Here is a 19,482-nt window from a genome sequence, read left to right as displayed (position 1 = left end):
CCTCACCCTGAATCTCTCCCTAATCTTTACCCTAATTATAAAATGACATTGTCACTGACCCTCATCCTTTCATATAATTTGACTCTGATCATAACCCTCACACTCACACACATTCTGAACCTGACCTTACGCTGTTCCTTATCTCTTATTCCTGGTACCCTGACCCCTCACTTTTATCCTTTTTGGAACTTGCACTAACCTTATCCTTACCTCGATCCTAATCCTAAGTCTCAGGCTGACTTTGTCCCAAAAGTTGACCTGGTGCTGATTTTTTTTTAAAGATTTTTAATTTATTTATTCATAGAGATGCAGAGAGAGAGAGAGAGGCAGAGACACAGGCAGAGGGAGAAGCAGGCTCCATGCAGAGAGCCCGACGTGGGACTCAATCCAGGGTCTCCAGGATCACGACCTGGGCTGCAGGTGGCACTAAACTGCTGCGCCACCAGGGCTGCCCTGGTGCTGATTTTCAATCTGACCTCTACTATCAGCCTTATCTTCACATTCTCCATGATCATCTCCTCAAACTGACTTTGACGTCACCCTAACACTGGCTCTGACTTTCCCACACCTGAGCCTTACCAGAACTTGATTCTCAACTTGCCCCCAGCTTTAACCTGACCCTAATTATCATTATTATTTTTAAAGATTTTATTTATTTATTCATGACAGACAGACAGACAGACAGACACACACACACACACACACACACACACAGGCAGAGATACAGGCAGAGGGAGAAGCAGGCTCCACGCAGGGAGCCTGATGTTGGACCCAATCCCGGGATCATGCCCTGGGCTGAAGGCAGTGCTAAACCGCTGAGCCACCTGGGCTGCCCTAACCTGACCCTAATTATCACCTTATCTTGAAAACCCTGAACCAATCATCCTGAAGCAGACCCTGACCATACACTTCTCTTAAACTGACTCAGATCCTGAACTTGGCCCTAAACCTTCCTAATCCTGTTACTCTGATTTTCATCATGTTCTCAAGCTGACAGTGCCCTTACTCTGACTAGTTTCTTCTCTCTTTGACTTGTCCTTAACCCTGACCCTCTCCTTGAATTTTTATTCTCACCGTGTCTATAACCTTGACCCTGACCCACACATGTACATTGAAACATCCTTTCATTAAACATTTATTAAATCTTAACCCTGACCTACAGCCTCATTCTGATCTTACCCTGACTCTGACCCTAACATTGACATTTACCCTGATCCAGACCCTCACTCTGACTATGCACTTGATTTTCACCCTCACTTTAGTCTGAATCTCATCCTTATATTCATCTGACTCTGACCCTGATGCCTGGCCTGAAATTGATTCCAAGCTCCCTTTTATCCTTAACTTAAGCCTCACTTCTAACTCTGAAGATTAACTTGACCATGTTTTCACCCTGACACTCACCATTATCCTGATCCTCACATGATGCCAACTCTGGCCTCCAGTGACCTTTACCTTGGCCATCACCTTGATTATGAACTGCATGTTAATCTTCCCTGAGACTTATCCTGACCATGATGTTTACTTTGACCCTCACCCCAAATCTTGAGACCCTCACCCTCATCTTGAGACTGACTGGATTCTAGCTGAACCTGATCCTGAACACCACAATGATCCAACTTTCACCTCCACCCTGAACTTATCCCTCACCATATGCCTGATGCTGGCCCTCAAAATGCCCAGACCCTTATGCTGTCTCTGACCTTCACTATTATCATGACTTTCATCTTTGCCCAAAACCTACTTTCATGACTAAATTTGAGCCTAAAACTCAACTGACCTCAAATTTTACCATTAGCCTGATCCTATCCCTCACCATCACCTTATTGCTGACTCTAACCTGCATCCTTAATCTTATTCTGACCCTCACCATGTCCATGACTCTTCACTTGACCCTAAACCTTTTTCTGACTCTACCCCTCACCACGATCCTGATGCTGACCCTTACCTGAAACTTCAACCTTATTCAGACTTAGATCCTCACCCTCACTGTGTCCCTGGGCTTGCACTAGACCTTAACTTTCACTAGGAACTTGAACCTCAACCTCAACATGACCATCATCCTGATTCTGACCCTGATGCCAACTCTGACTCTCATTCCTACCTTGACACTCACCCAGATAGTGACTTTCACTTCTTCCCTATCTCTGAGGCTGACCTTGACCCTTAATACTATGATACCCTCTGACTTTGACTCCTACTTTGATCCTTACATTGACCCACATTATTATCCTGATCTTGACCCTGACTTTGAAGCTGATACGATGCTGACTCTCACCATGGCTGTCCTTAACTGTGACTATTTCCCTGAATCAGACTTTGAATCTGATTCTCACTCTGATCCTAATACTCATATTTACCTTTTCATGACCCTTATCTTCAATGCGATATTGACTGTGATGTCACCCTGACACTGTATCTGACTTCCTCACTCCTCAAACATCACTCTGTTCTTGATGATCAACCTGACCATGACCCTATTCGTTATTCTGACACTGACCAATACCCTGACTTCAACCTTTACACTACTCTCACCCTGAACCTGACCTTCATCCTGTGTGACCCTGAAACTCAACATGACCCTAATCCTGAACATACCTTGATTCTTACCTCACGCTGACACTTAATCGGATTAGAATTCTCATCCCGACCCAGGTCCTCATGCTGTTCCTTCCTATGAATAATGACTATTACCCAGCCTCATCTTTATTTTCACCTTAACCCTAATCCTAGCTTTGACCCTGACCCTCAGCTTCATTCATATGTTTACCCTCGCTCTTAGCCTGACCTCACATGGAGCCTCATCCTGACTCTGACAATGACTTTGATCCTCAACCTGACCCTCACTGTGACCATCACCTTGACACTGATCCTTAAATCTACAGCTACCCTCACTTGATTCTGCACCAGACCTTCTCTTCTCCTTCATCTGGACACTAACCGCCTCACGGACCCTGACCCTTTACTTGATCCTAACATATACTCTGACCCAGATCTTTTTTTTTTTTTTTTAAAGATTTTAGTTGTAAGTAATCTCTACATCCAACGTGGGGCTCAAACCCACAACCCTGAGATGAAGAGTTATACACTCCACTAACTAAGCCAGCCAAGCACCCTTCACTCTGACCCAGATCTTGATCCTAACACTGATCTGGATCCTTACTATGATCCTAAAGCTCACATGACCCTGACCCTCAATCTTACCCAATGACCCTCTCCAACCCTCAATGTGATTCTTATTCTCATAATGGTTCTGACCCTTAAAATGACCTAAGTATTACCACATTGAGTTTGAACATGAAATCTTGTACATTTACAAGCTAGTTTCAACTAGATTTCTTATAACTAGCAATAAGAACATAGTTTAAAAATCTATGTATAATTCTGAACTTGCTTACATTTGTATGCATGTTTTTAAGCATGCTGCTTTGACTGGTATTAATATAGTCTACTTCAAAGTAAGAAAGTGCAGTTGAGGAGAACATGTGGTTCTCATTGATTTGCCTCAGATAAAGCATGGGTTAATTCTAGCAGTCAGTAAAAAAATTCTGTAGAAACTAATGTCTGATTTCTCCTTTACTGCTAGTCTGTTCAAGCAAATATGATTTTCAAGGATATTTGCTTTAACTCACAATAAGAAGTTACTGTATACAGAACAATGTGTAAATTTGAATTCATTTTCACATATATAGCTTGGATTCCTCTTGTTCTAACTCACAGGAAGAAAATGCAGTGAATGCACAGATGAACGCAGATAAACGTATCTGAGGTTTTCTTGGTCATACCTTACATACATCTCTATGTAGGCAAACAGAAGTAGAATTGAAAAAAATCTGTACTAGTGCAAAGAAGCTCAGTCTCAGACATTTCTCTTAAAAGAAACTCCTTAGTGCTTCATAGAGTAAATAAAGATGAACACAAGCGTGGATGAATGTGTGCCATTCATCTCCAAGGCACATACTTACCATGGGGTATGGTAAATGAGGAAGAATCTAAGAGCAGTGATGAAAAGAATCTGTACTAATATAAACAAGCTCAGTCTCAGACATTCTTGCAAAAATAACCCCTTATTGTTTCTGCAAGTAAAGCAAGATAAACACAAGGGTAGAAAACATTTAAAAACACATTGTTATAACAAAGAGAAAAGAAGATAAAAATATACTGTTTACTAAATGTAGTTTTAATTGACTCTTTGTTTTTTAAATGTCAGTGGATTAGCAAAATATGCAAATAATTTTGGATAGCAATACATATAAATTTGTATTTGCGTCCTCAAAGCTTTTGTTTCTTTTTTTTTTTTTCAAAGCTTTTGATCAATGTGAAGTAAATGCTCAGAAAAAAAAATTACCTGGTGGTTTTCAACTTTCTGCCCTCTAGGTATCTCTTACATCTAGAGGAAAAAAAGAAAGGAATAATAAAAAAGGTATTTGGTATAGGTAGTTGATTATACTGGGTACAAGCACTGCAGAGATATACAGATGTGTGTGTACAGGATATGACTTTCTGTTTACTTTTAACAGTTATGCAGTTCATTCACATAATAAATTTAAGATTACATATTGTTTTATTTATTATATTGTCAATCATATTTTAAAGCTATCATTTAAATTATCTATATGTTTTATATCTCTATATATCTTTTTAAAAAAGTAAACTCTATGCTCAGTGTGGGGCTTGAACTCACAACTTCAAGATCAAGAGTTGCAATGCTCTGGGCAGCCCAGGTGGCTCAGCAGTTTAGTGCTGCCTTCAGCCCAGGGTGTGATCCTGGAGACCCGGGATTGAGTCCCACGTCGGGCTCCCTGCATGGAGCCTGCTTCTCCCTCTGCCTGTGTCTGTTCCTCTCTCTCTCTCTTTGTGTGTCTCTCATGAATAAATAAATAAAATCTTAAAAAAAAAAAGAAAGAGTTGCATGCTCTACCGACTATGTAGGTCTTGATGCAGACAATTTGTTACATAAGTAATGTGCCAAAAAAATAAAATGATAATTTGGGCCTTTTGTGTAAAATGACTTATTTTATGCCTAGATCAGAAGTTCTTTTTTGTCACCAGCTATTAACTGTTCTTTTAATATTAATGCCATGCTTTTTGCATACCCTTCAACCATTTTCTTAGTAATTTTCTAGGCCACCCTTGATCTACTTTTATTTATTTGTTTGTTTGTTTGTTAGTTTAGGTTTTATTTATTTATTTATTTGAGAGAGGGAGAATGCACACTGTGGAATGGGCAGTGGGAGAAGCAGCTCCCTGCCAAGCAGGGAGCCAGACGTGGGACTTGATCCTGGGACTCCAGATCATGACCTGAGCTGAAGGCAGACGCTTAACCGACTGAGCCACCAAAGTGCCCCTAGTTGTATTTATTTAAAGTTAAAAATGCTATCACAGAGTTAAATTAACCCTTTAGACACAGACAATTTCCAGAAATTAAATTACTTCATATGCCATTGCCAGCTCACAAAAAAATAAAAGTGCAAATATTTATACTGATAGTAAATGTGCTTTTGAGGTAGTCCACAAATTCAGAATCATTCAGAAACAAAGGTGTTTCTAACCTTGAAAAACCTATATAAATTGGACATTAAAGAACTTTTAGATGCTTTGCTATTATCTAAGAAAATAGCTATAATAAAAATAAAAGGTCAAAGGCAAAGACCTATAATTTGACAGTAATGCTTGGGCTGACCATTATGTTAAACAAGGTTAACCTAGATAAATACCTTATAATCACACAGACAAGAACACTCTTGGAGAAATTCAAAGACGCTGTTACCAACTGTCTGAAAGAAGTCTCTAATTCAGTTTCAGTTGCTCCCTGCACCTCAGGATGGCTGATTATACCAAAACATTTGAAAAATGGAGTTTAGCAAAAATTCTTCATGATATTACCCATAAAACAAAGATAAATCAGAAATAATATTCAATTAACACTGGTGGCCTCGTTTTAGGTGTAGATGCCACAGATGTTTTCAAAGCAAGTCTTACATGGCAACCACACAATCCTGATAAAATGGACAGGGTGGGTCACAGACAGGTGCCCTGTGGACACCTCCAAATGGACTTCATACTAACACTTTCTATGGTGATTTAGAAATATGTTTTGTTCATTGGTGTTTACTTCCAGGGTGCAGTGAAATTTTACCCTGTTGTAAAGCTATTCCCATACTTGGGGAGGAGGTAATGGCTTAGTTTTGCTTTCCCACCTGGTAAATTTTCATTTACCTCTCTAATGACAGAGACATTCATTTTACTAGTACTTGGGTTAAGTACTTTTACGTGGAAACTTCACTGTCCTTGTCATATCCAAGTCCTCAAGAAATATAAAGAGAACAGAGCATTTATTTATTTATTTAAAATATTTTATTTGTTTATTCATTCACGAGAGACCCACAGAGAAAGGCAGAGACATAGGCAGAGGGAGAAGCAGGCTCCATGCAAAGAGCTGGAAGTGGGACTTGATCCCTCGTCTCCAGGATCACACCCAGCGCTGAAGGCAGATGCTCAAGCACTGAGCCACGCAAGTGTCCCGAGAACATGATTTTAAAGTAAAATTAACAAGGCTCTCAAAGATCCTTGAACTCCCATCAGCTTGGCAATTTGTAAGATCAACCCTTTCTGGGGCTCACTGGTTTTCGCCTTCCTGTGCAGGGGCGAAACTTCCTCCAAGGGCCAGGTGGTTGTACCTGGTGGCCTACCTGTGGCCCAGCCCTGCCTCCCTTGGAGGAAGAGAGAGAGAGAGCGTGACCCAGGGATGGGTTGCAAGTTTTCCACCACCCAGCATCCTTTTGCAATTTATTTATTTATTTTTTTAAGATTTTATTTATTTATTCATGAGACACAGAGAGAGAGAGAGAGAGAGAGAGAGAGAGAGAGAGAGAGAGAGAGAGGCAGAGACACAGGCAGAGGGAGAAGCAGGCTCCATGCAGGGAGCCCGATGTGGGATCAATCCCGGGTCTCCTGGATCAGGCCCTGGGCCGGAGGCAGGCGCTAAACCGCTAAGCCACCCAGGGATCCCTCCTTTTGCAATTTAATTGTTTTGGCCCAAGTCACCCTCCCCCTGCTCCTCAAGACATGCTCGCTGGCAGGCGGTTGGCAAAGTGTGCAGCGGGGAGCCCCACTCCTGTGAGCCGGGGGCGGACAGGGCCCCCCAGCAATCCCCCCGCTGCCCGTTACCGACCTGCCAGCGAATGCCAGGGCTAGCGGGGAGATGGGGGGCATCCTCCTCTTTCCTCCAAAGGAGGAAGGACACAGAGGGCAGTGGCGGGGCTCCCGGACTTGCTCTTTCAAGAGCGCGCGCTTGGGCAGCTCCGGTGGCTCAGCGGTTTAGCGCCGCCTTCAGCCCAGGGCGTGATCCTGGAGACCCGGAATCGAGTCCCGTGTCGGGCTCCTGCATGGAGCCTGCTTCTCCCTCTGCCTGTGTCTCTGCCTCTTTCTCTCTCTGTGTGTCTCTATGAATAAATAAATAAAATCTTAAAAAAAAAAAAAAAAAAAAAAAGCGCGCGCTTGCGCTGGGCAGGCCCGAGGGGCGCGCTGCAACCGCTGCAGCGGCTCGGCGTCTCCACCTGCTGGGGAGACCTGACCTCCCTGCTTCCAGGGAGACCTGACGTCGCGGCGGCCGTGTTAGACCAGAACAAGCACGAGTAGGTCAGGCCTCGCAAATTGTTGAGGGCTGTGCAAAAAAGCATTGAGAATGACCGATGATTTGGTGACAAAAGGAACTGCTGTGGATCTGGCCGTAAAATAACTCAGGGACTTTTCTTTGAAAAACCGAAAAAAAAAAAACCTCCAAAAAAATTAGAAGAAGAAAAACCGAAATCAGGGACGTCTGGGTGGCTCAGTGGTTGAGCATCTGCCTTTGGCCCAGGGCATGACATGACCCCTGGAGACCCCAGATCGAGTCCCGCATCCGGCTCCTGCATGGAGCCTGCTTCTCCCTCTGCCTCTCTCTCTCTCTCTCTCTCTCTCTCTGTGTCTCTCATGAATAAATAAATAAAATCTTTTAAAAAAAATCCTAATTTATTCCTTTGGCACATTATTGATATAACAAATTTTAGGGAATGATATATTGTTATGCATTATTTTTATGAATTTGGGAATTCATTCGTTCATATATATTCCTAAATAGGTGATAATTTAGTTTCTGACTGTGGCTTTACTTTATTTATTTATTTTTTTAAAGATTTTATTTATTTATTCATGAGAGACACAGAAAGAGAGAGAGAGAGAGAGAGAGAGGCAGAGAGAAGCAGGCTCCATGCAGGGAGCCCGAAGTGGGACTTGATCCTGGGTCTCCTGGACCAGGCCACGGGCCAAAGGCAGCACTAAACCGCTGAGCCACCCAGGCTGCCCCTGACTGTGGCTTTAAAACACACTATCCTATACATAGACCTATCTCTGCCAGCCTCATAGCTAGTATTAATTAGTATTTTTAATTAATCACCCACCTTTTTCTATAGTCATAAAAAATCACCCAGAGAACAAAAGTTTTAACACCATTGAGCTTTCTTAAAAATAAGCACTTATCTCCTATTATTTTAAAGTTTTGAAAATGCAAATTAAGGTATTCTAGGGACACCTGGGTGGCTCAGTTGGTTGGGCATCTGCCTTTGGCTCACGTCTGTGATCCCCAGGTCTTGGAATGGAGCTCCATGTTGGGCTCTCTCAGGGAGCCTGCTTTTTCCTCTTGCTTTGCTGCTCCCCCTGCAGATGCTGGTGCTCTCTTTCTCACTCTTTCTCTCAAATAAAAAAATAAAATCTTTAGGGGCACCTGGGTGGCTCAGTCAAGTAAGCATTTGCCTTCAGCTCAGGTCATGACCCCAGGGTCCTCAGATCCAGCCCTGGCCTTGGCATTGGGCTTCCTGCTCAGCAGGGAGTCAGCTCTGTTTCCCTCTGCCCCTCCCCACCACTTGTTCTATCTCTCATGCAAATAAAATCTTTTAAAAATAGTCTTTAAAAAATTTTAAAAATAGACTTTAAAAAACCAACAAACAGAAAAACCAAGATATTCTAACCCTGGCCAAACTGACCACAGTCTGTGTCCATGTGTGCATTTGACTTGTCACTGCTTTTGAGCCCAAATGGGAACATACTTGTGATTGAATAAATTGGGCTTGTTACTGGTTGCACTGGGAGAGAATACACCAACTGGGAACCATAGGATGTCTCAGTTAGATGGCATTAGAAAGTACCCATTATAGAATTTGGGCTTTAATCAGGTGATTTTAGGAGGGCCTAAGGAAGTGAGGGTTTGCTCTAGATTGAGTGTTATTAGAAAGTGGGGCCAATTCAGTGATTGGGTACTTTGTGGATACACAAACACATACTTAGGTAATTTAAAGTTTTTAACTATAAAGCTTAAAAGATAGTTTATCAGTATATTAAATAAAGCAATATATATCATTTTAAATTACTATGTGAACTCACTGCAACAACTTTCTAAAATTAAGCAGTAAAAAATCAAGTAGAAGCTCTCTGTAATTTTTATACCCACTATAATCAACTATCTATATTATCTATATCTATTATCTATATTAATTGAAGAAATCATTCTTTTCTTTCTTTTTTCTATAGACATAAGTGACACCTAGAGGCCAGAAAGTTAAAGACCATCCAGGTAATATTTTGAGCACTAGCTCATATTAATTAAAATTTTTGAGGAGGTAAGTACGAACATATATGTATTATCATCCAGAGGCATTTGCATATAAGACATAAGGGGTCAATTAAAATATGTAGATAGTCCTCTTTTTTTAAAAGATTTTATTTATTTATTCATGAGAGAGAGAGAGAGGGAGAGAGAGAGACACAGGCAGAGGGAGGAGCAGGCTCCATGCAGGGAGCCCAATGTAAGACTTGATCCCAAGTCTCCAAGATCACACCCTGGGCTGAAGGCGGGGCTAAACCGCTGAGCCACCCAGGCTGACCCAATAGTCCTCTTTTTTTCTGCACGTAAGAATGTGCCTTTAAAATGAGTGTGTTTTGCTTTCCTGATGTTTATTTCAGTTTAGGGAGCAATGAGAACTTTCTTATGAAAGAAATATCAGAGACTGAGCCAGTTTGCACGAATATGAATTGTTTGCAATACTATTTCTTGTTTGCCTAAACTGAGACCTATGTAAGATTTCTGTGAAGAAAAAAACCCCCAAAAGCTCAGAAACATTCTTTACCCCAAGTTCTCTGTCTTCCTATGAGTTACAACAAGATAAGAGGAATTTACACTGTATATGTGAAAATGAGAACATACATACACATTGTTCTCACACTAAGCTCTCACTGCAAATTAAGCCAATACAGTTGAAAGTTGTATGTTTGTGTACCAGACAAGCAGTGAAGAAGAAACCAAGCTCAAAACCAAACATCTGCCTCTAAAGAGAATTTTTTGTTAGATTTACTTATTTGAGAGAGAGAGAGAAAGAGAGTAAGCAGGGGAAAGGGACAGAGGGAGAGAAAGAATCTCAAGTAGACTCCCTGCTGAGCATGGAGCCTGACTGATGGACTCAGGACTCCATCCCCTGACCTCGAGATGATGACCCCAAGACCACAACCTGAGCTGAAGTAAAGAGTTGGACACTCAACTGACTGAGCCACCCAGGCACCCCTATAAAGAGAATTTTAAATGATGGTTACAATTAACAGTTAATGTTGAACCCATGCACCACCTGAGGTAAATCAATGAGAACCACATATTCATCTCAACCGTTCTTTCTCATTTTGAGGTGGATCATATTAACACAAATCAAAGCAATATATTTGAAAACATGCGGTTCAAGTGTAAGTTCAGAAGTATACACAGTTTTCAAAAATACATTCTAGAAACTAGAATGTAAGTGTATGAGATTTCATATTCAGACTCATGATGATGATGATGAGGTTCACATCAGAGCCAGAGGTCATAACAGAAATCAGGGTCAGTGCCAGGGTGACCATAACAGAAATCAGGATTACCAGTGACCAGGTAATCTGGTCAGGATTAGGGTATTGATCCAGTATTTCATGACAATAGGAAATGTTAAGTTCAGGATGAAAGTAGGATTCAGGTCAGGGTCAGAATATCAATGAGGGTAATGGCCAAGTTTTATGTCAGAGAGAAGGTAATGGACGAGGGGAGGATGATCATTAAGGATAAGTGTCATGCTCAATGTGAGCATCATGGTCACAGTAAGGGTCAGGATCAGTGTCAGGATCAAGGTCAAAGTGTATGTCAGGGTCAAAATGAGGATCAAAGTCAGTGAAGGGTTTATTGTCAGAGTGAGATCAAGGGAGAGTCAGGTACAGTGTCAGGGTTAGTGTCAGAGTGAAGGTAAAGTCAGAGTCAGGATAAGGGTGAGTAGACTACTTATTATGGGTAGCCAGGTGATACCCAAGGTCAGGTTAAGAATCAAGATTACTCTTATTTATTTATTAGAGAGAGAGAGAATCATAAGCAGGCTCCACACCCAGTGTAGAGGCTGACATGGGGCTTGATCTCACGACCCTCAGATCATGACCTGAGCCAAAACCGAGAGTTGGATGCTTAAATGACTGAGCCACCCAGGCACCGGAAGAATCAAGGTTACTTTTAGTGTCACTGTTAAGAGTCAGGGTCCGAGTGAGGACCAAATAAGGATCAAATTATGGGTGAGGATTAGTGTCAGTTTTTAGGAACAAGGTTCTTTAAGATCAAGGACAAGGTGAAATGTGGAGTCAATGTTTGGGAGAGAGTCAAGGTGAGGGTCAAGGTCATTCAATATGAGTGTGAGATAAGAGTCAAGGTATAATCAGAGTCAGGGGCAGAGAGTCATGATCAGAGTCAACGTTTGGTTAAGGTCAGGTTCAGGGTGAGGGTCGGCATTGTCGTCAAGATTTGGGTATTGGTAAGGGTCAGGGTCAGGTTGAGTGTCAGTCAAGTAAGGTACAAAGGGTCAAGAGGTCAGAGACAGTGTCAGGGCAATGTCACGGTCAGAGTCAGATTAAGCATGAGGGTCCTGGAGAAGGTAAAAGTGATGGTCAGGGTGAGAGTGTGATGCAGCATCAAGGTTAGGGTGAAGGTCAGATCATGATAAGGGTCATGTTGAGAGTCAGTGTCAAGTCAGCTCAGGGTGAGGGTGATGATTAAGTTCAGATGATAGTTAAAGTAAGAATCATAGTCAGGGAGAAGCTTAGAGTCAACATGAGTGTGAGGGTCAGAGTGAAGGCGGAGCCAAGGTAAGAGTCAGTGTCACAATGTGCCATTGTAAAAGCAAGAGTGTCAGTGTCAGGATAAGGATAAGGACCAGTTTCAGCTTCAGGATTAGCAACTGGACAAAAAGTGAGGGTCAAGAGAAAGAAGTAGGATAAACAAAAGATTAAGCTGCAATTGAAGGTCAGGATCAAATGCAGAGTCAGGGACATATGAAGGGTAAGACTGAAGTTGAGGGTGCATGTGGTGGTCGGTGTCAGGAAAATGGTAAGGAATAGGATCAGGGTGAGCGTGAGGGTCAGATGAGTTTTAAGGCCAAGTACAACGTCAGGATGAATGATAGTAAAGCTCTAGGTTAGGGTCAAGGTCATGTGAGGTAATTGGGGGAATTGTGAGGATCACTGGGAAGGTCAGGTACACAGTGAGGATCAGAGTCAGATTCAGAGTAAAGATCAGTGTAAGGGTAGGCATCACATACACAGTAAGGTTAAGGTCAGGATGAAGATAAGGATGTTAGGGTTAGACCATGGTGAAGTTCAGGCTCAGGCTTAGTATAATGGTCGTCATCAAATTGAATGTTATAATAAGAGTCAGGGTCCTTATGAGTGTAAGGGTCATTATAAAGGGTCAGGGTTAGGATACGTCTCAGGGTTAGCTTCAAGGTCAGATCAATATCAGGTGGAGGGTCAGCTGCTGTATCGGAGGATCAGAGTTAGGGTTAGCTTCAGGTTAAGGATAAGAATGGGTTGGTGTCATCATCAGAATGAGCAAGAGAGTCAAGGTCAATGTGAGAGTAGGTTTCAGACTTTGGTGAGAGTCAAAGTCAGATGTAGGGTGAAGGTAAGACTCTGAGTTAGGGAAAGTATAGGCCAGAGTCAGGGTGAGTGTCAGTGTCAGTTTCATGGTCAGAGATAAGGTCAGTGTGAGGTTGAAGATTAAGATCAGGGTCAAGTACAGGATGAGGGGGAGGTTCTACATTAGTGTTTGTGTGAGAGTAAGAGTTAAGCTTATAGGAATGGTAAGTTTGAGAGTGAAATTCAGGGAGATCAGGGATCCCTGGGTGGCACAGCGGTTTAGCGCCTGCCCTTTGGCCCACGGCACGATCCTGGAGACCCAGGATCGAATCCCATGTCGGGCTCCCGGTGCATGGAGCCTGCTTCTCCCTCTGCCTCTCTCTCTCTCTGTGTGTGACTATCATAAATAAAAAAAAAAGAAAAGAAAAGAAATTCAGGGAGATCAGAGTTAGACTGATGCTGAAGTTCAGAATAAGGGTCAAGGTCTGGAAATGGACACAGATAGGGGTAGGGTAAAAGGTGATTGTCAGTGTCAAGATAGGGGTGAGTGTATATATTTCAGGGACGGTGTTAGCTTGATAGTCAGAGTCAGTATCTAGTTGAAGGTCAAGATCAGGGCCAGTGTCATGGTGAAAGTCAACATGAAGGTTAGGGTTGAGTAAGGTTCAGAGTTTAGTTTAGGATCAGGGTCAACAGCAGGATATTTTCAAGATAGGGTGCTAACCAAAGTCAGGTTCTGGGCATGGTCAGGGTTCAAGTTGATCCTTAAACTCAACCTGATACTCTGTATGCCAACTTCGAGTTTGAATCTTACCATGTCTATGAATATGACTCTTACCTAATTGTGATTCTCATCCTTATTGGGGCACTGCAGATTCACATGGCCCCTCACCATGATCTTTTTTTTTTTTTTAAAGATTTTATTTACCCATGAGAGACACAGAGAGAGAGAGAGAGAGAGAGAGAGAGAGAGAATGGCAGAGACACAGGCAGAGAGAGAAGCAGGCTCCAGGCAGGGAGCTTGATGTGGAACTTGATCCTGAGACTCCAGGATCACACCGTGGGCCAAAGGCAGACGCTTAACCACTGAGCAACCCAGGCATCCCTCCCTTCACCATGATCTTGACCATGAATTTTAGACTCACCTTTTTTTAAAAAAAATATATTTTATTTATTTATTTGAGAGAGAGAAAGAGTGTTGGGGGAGGAGCAGAGAGAGAGGGAGAGGCAGACTCCTGCTGAGCAGGGAGCCTGATGTGGGGCTTAGGACCCCAAAGGTAGACACTTAACCAACTGAGCCACCAAGGTGTCCCTAGACTTATATTTTTTTCTTTTAAAGATTTTATTTATTTGAGACAGAGAGAAAACAAACAGGAGAAAGGGGAGGAGAGAGAGAAGGAGAAGCAGACTCTCCACTGCGCATGGAGCTTGATCCTTACCCCACTTCTAATATTTAATCTCAACGTGACCCTTAACCTGACTCTGACCTTCACTAGACTCTCTTACCCTCACCAACACTCTGACATTTATGCTGACCCTGACGTTGAATCTGACCCTCATTCTCATACTTTTTCTGACTTACTACTATATGTCATCCTCTCGCTAATCTTCACCTTCATTCTGTGGTGACCATTACGTTGACTCTTACTATGACCCTGCCCCTTTCCCTGATCCCAAACTGACATATGCATTCACATTAACTATAAACCTGACTCCAACATTCAACTGACCCTGACACTAAGCCCGAGTTAGACCCTGATCTTCACAGTCACTGTACCAAGTCTGAATGTTACCCTACCTCTACCTTGACCCTGACTCTGATCCTGACACTCTGTCCCTAATGCTCACACTTATCTTCACTGTGATTCTTACACTGACCTTGTTCATGAAATTGACCTAGAACTTCACCTGACCTAACTTTCACCTTGACACTGACCTTGATATTCAACTTATCCTTACGCTGAACCTGTCCTCACTCTGACCTTCACCCTAGCTATGATATAGACCCTGAATCTCACTAGGTCCTAAACCTGACCCTCATAGTGTTCTTAACTATGACCTTTATCCTGACCCTGGCATTCATGTAGACTCTTGTGCAGACTCTGATCTTGAACCTGATGCTGAACCTGACCCTACTCTCAAATTGACTGTGACGCCAACTATCATTCTGATCCTGAGCCTGCATCAGAATTGATACAGCCAGAATTGACTCTACCTTGTCCCTGACCTAGTCACCCTTTAAAAGTCCCCACTCTTCAAACTGATTCTGTCACCCTAACACTCTCTGACCTTCTCACCCATGAGAAGTTACCCTGAAATTGACCTTCAACCAGATTTAATCCCTGGTTGACAATCCTAAATTTGGCTTTGAGGTGTTCTTAACCTTTACACTTCTTTCCCTTTGGCCCTGTCCTGAAACCTACCCTGCACAGAGCTTCATCTGAGCTTTCACCTAATCTTTACCCTCAAAGAATGCTGACCCACACCAGGATCCTTGCCCTTTCCCTTAACCTGATCTGACTTTCACACTGACCCTCATTTGAATGTGACCCTGATCTTCTTTTCAAACCTTATAATCACCCTGACTTTCACCTTGAACCAGACCTTTACACTAACCCTGATTTTTATCCTTACCTTGAACCTGGCTGTGCCCAAAAGCCACTCTACTCTGAATGTGTTTTACCGTGTATACTACCCTTATATTGATCCTAATCCTGAACTTGACCCTGAAAATTACCTGACTCCAACCATCCCCCTTACCTTCAGCATGACCATACTCTTTCTTTGTTATGCAACCTGACCATCAACCAGACCCTTTCCCTAAAATGTACACTCATTCTTACTCTGGTACTGACCATCATTTCTCTCCTATTCAAATGGTCCGTCACACTTACTGTGACACACAAGCTGAATCTGACCTTAACCTTCTCCTGAACTTCACCCCCATCTTTACCCTCACCATGTTTATAACGTTGATTTTTTTTTTTTACAACCTTGATTTTTACCCACACTGACCTAGAACCACCCTCCACCTCAAAATATGCACGGGACACTTGACCTTGAGATTCAACTCTATCTATACCTCCCTTATCTGTCACCATGAACCTGATATTGGCCCTTACACTCACCATGACTCTCATCCTTACCGTCATCCAGACCGTTGTCTTTACCCTGCTCTTGACTCTGACCTTCACTGTGGTCTGAATCTCATTGTCATGTGGGCCTGACTCTGACTCTGGTGTTCGTCTCAATATTGATTCTAACCTTTACCCTTATTCTTAAGTGGACTTTGACTCTAAGGCTTACCTGACATTGTTGGTCACAGAGGCTCATTCTGACCCTAACCAAGATCCTTCCTGATTCTGACATTGAAGTTTGCCCTGATCCTAACCTTGATGTGAGCCTGCTACTGATACTCACATAGACCCTGACTTTTCCTTTGATCCTCAGCTAGATTTTTGCCCTCATACTGAAGCTGAGCCTGACTCTGAATCTGAACCTAAATTTAAACTTCACCATGGCTAAACCCTGACACTCACCCTCATGCTCATGTAGACTCTAACCTATTCCTCACTATATTCCTGACATCTGCCTTCACATTCACCTTGACACTGAGCTTCACCTTGAATCTGACTCTGATGTGTACCTGACTTTCACTGACCCTCATTATTACTATGACCTTGACCCTGACCTAGAACTTTACCCTCATTCTCATCCTGACCCTGCCCTTGGCCCCAAAACTCACCAGACACTAATGCTCTTACCTGACCCTATTCCTTACTATGATCCTGATACTGACCCTCATTCTTAATATCTTTTTTTAAAATTTATTCATTCGGGCAGCCCTGGTGGTGCAGCGGTTTAGCACCGCCTGCAGCCCAGGGCTTGATCCTGGAGACCCTGGATTGAGTCCCACATCAGGCTCTCTGTATGATGCCTGCTTTTCCCTCTGCCTGTGTCTCTGCCTCTCTCTCTCTCTCTGTCTCTATGAATAAATAAATAAAATCTTTAAAAAAAAAAAAAAGAAGCCTGACCTTCAGGCTGCAGCTTTAAAAAAAAAAATTATTCATTCATGAGAGACACAGAGAGAGAGAGAGAGAGGCAGAGACACAGGCAGAGGGAGAAGCAGGCTCCATGCAGCTTGGGCTGATCCCGAGTCTCCAGGATCAAACCCTGGGCCAAAGGCAGAAGAAGCTCAACTGCTGAGCCACCCAGGCATCCCTTAATATCTTTTTAAAAAATATTTATTTATTTATTTATTTATTTATTTATTTATTTATTTATTTGAGAGGGAGACGAGAGGAGCAGGGGAGGGAGAGAGAATCAGAAACAGCCTCCCTGGACATGGGGTTTGATCTTATGACCGTGAGATCACAGCCCAAGCTGAAACCAAGAGTCGGATGCTTTACTGACTGTTGCCACCCAGAAGCCTTGCTCAACTTTATTCTGACCAGACCCTCACCTTCTAAGTGTCCCTGATATTTCACTTGACCCTGACCTGTATTCTGATTCTGACTCTGATGTTCACCCTGATCTTTAATCTGTCCTAACCCTCATCTTTACTATGAACCTGACTTTGATCCTGAATCTGACATTAATACTTAACATTTACTTTCACAGTGGTCCTTACCTTGATTCTTCCCTCACTCTGACCCTTACACTCATTTGGATCCTGACCCTCTCCCTGACTGTGGCATAACCTTTCCCCTACCTGAACGTGATCATTATTCTAATCTTGACCCTGACCCTGGAGCTGATTGTCAAAGTGATCCCCATGACTCTGACCTTCACCTTGACTGTGGCCCTAAATTAGACCCTGCACCTGACCTTACTCTGATCTTTTTTTTTTTTTAAGATTTTTATTTCTCTATTTGAGAGAGAGAGAAAGAGAGAGAGAACAAGAGCTGAGGGGAGAAATAGAGGGAAAGGGACAAGCAGACTCCATGCCGAGTGCAGAGCTAGACAAAGGGCTCCATCTCACGACCCTGAGATCATGACCTGAGTGAAATCAAGGGTCAGATGCTCAACTGAATGAGCCACCCAGGTGACCCCCCCCCCCAATCCTGATCTTTATATTCATCCTTATTCTTCATATGACCCTTACCTTCAGATTTGAGTGTGGCCCATTTGTAACCCTGACACTGCCTCTGAATCCCCTACCTCTCCTACCATACCCTATACTTGACAATGAACTTGATTTTACCCCCGACCGTCACCCTGAACCTGGCCAATACCCTAACTTTAACCATGATGCTCACTCTGGCTTTGAGCCTATTCTCATCCTGAACCTGGCTCTCATCATACTTTTGCCTTGAACTAAATCACACATTACCGACCATGAACTAAATCTCACATGAACTTTTCACAGGGGCTCTGAATGTGACCATGACTTTCACCTGACTCTAACTCTCACTGCTACCTGCCCTGAACTCTTATTCTCACCCTGATCCTCACTCTCACTTTGATTCTAATCCTGACCCTTATCCGGATGCTGAAATTGACCTTGAACATCATCTACACCTTAACTATCCAGGAGAGTAAAAGCAGAAGCAAACAGCAGCTGCTGTAAAGCTATGAGCTTCCTATAAAAGCTTGTTTAAGAAAGAAAAAGGGACACCTGACTGGCTCAGTCAGAAGAGCAGGTGACTCTTGACCTCAGGGCTGTAAGTTCAAGTCATCCGTTGTGTGTAAAATTACTTAAAAATAAAATCTTTATTTTTTTTTAATTTTTAAAAATATATTTATGATAGTCACACACACACACACACACACACACACACACACAGAGGCAGAGACACAGGCAGAGGGAGAAGCAGGCTCCATGCACCGGGAGCCCGACCTGGGATTTGATCCCAGGTCTCCAGGATCGCGCCCTGGGCCAAAGGCAGACGCTAAACCGCTGCACCACCCAGGGATCCCAAAAATAAAATCTTTAAAAAGAAAGGAAGAAAAAAAGTATTGGCCAAGTTGACTTCAATAAAAGGTATTTGAGTGTCCCAAGCTTGCTACACCCTGAGAATCACCTCAGTCTTCACCAGTTAGGATTTCCACAGCCCTTCCTCCCAAAGTTCTAATTTCACCTCATGTAATCGTTTATATCATCAGGCTTCAGAAAAACCATTAAGTTATCTTATTTTGAGAAGAGAAAAGATATAGAGGACAGAATTTTGCTAAATTAGCTGGCTTATTTATTTATTTATTTCTTGAGAAAGAGAGTGGGGAGGGCCAGAGAAAGAGAGGGCGAGAAAAAACTCCAAGCAGACTCCAGGCCAAGTGCAGAAGCCCACCTGGGGCTCACTTCAGAACCCTGAGATCCTGACCTGAGCCAAAATCAAGTCAGTCACTTAACTGACTGAGCTACACAGGCACCCCAGCTGGCTTTTTCATTTAAGTAATTTTAGTGTTGAGTATTTGAGTGGTAATCCCGACACTTCTACATCATTCAGTTTCTAACAGTTTACCATTAAAGAATGCACAATATTTTGCTTGTTCAAGCAAAAGTTTGGTCTTTGTTCAAGACCAAAGTTAAATTTA

General features: G+C 42.7%; 1 protein-coding gene across 1 annotated transcript in view; it reads left to right on the top strand.

Annotated features, from left to right (window-relative positions):
* SLC25A26 (solute carrier family 25 member 26) overlaps nt 1-19,482 on the top strand; it is a 196,080-nt gene that overhangs the window by 27,343 nt on the left and 149,255 nt on the right. Inside the window, exon 2 of the mRNA XM_072785471.1 lies at nt 9,568-9,610. The gene's annotated coding sequence lies outside the window, so the exon portion shown is untranslated. The remainder of the gene's footprint in view (nt 1-9,567; nt 9,611-19,482) is intronic.

The sequence above is a fragment of the Canis lupus genome, chromosome 19, assembly GCF_048164855.1.
Source record: "Canis lupus baileyi chromosome 19, mCanLup2.hap1, whole genome shotgun sequence".
NCBI classification, from domain to species: Eukaryota; Metazoa; Chordata; class Mammalia; order Carnivora; family Canidae; genus Canis; species Canis lupus.
The sequence above is the reverse complement of the archived record's forward strand: the minus strand, read 5'-3'. Positions and strand labels throughout refer to the sequence as shown.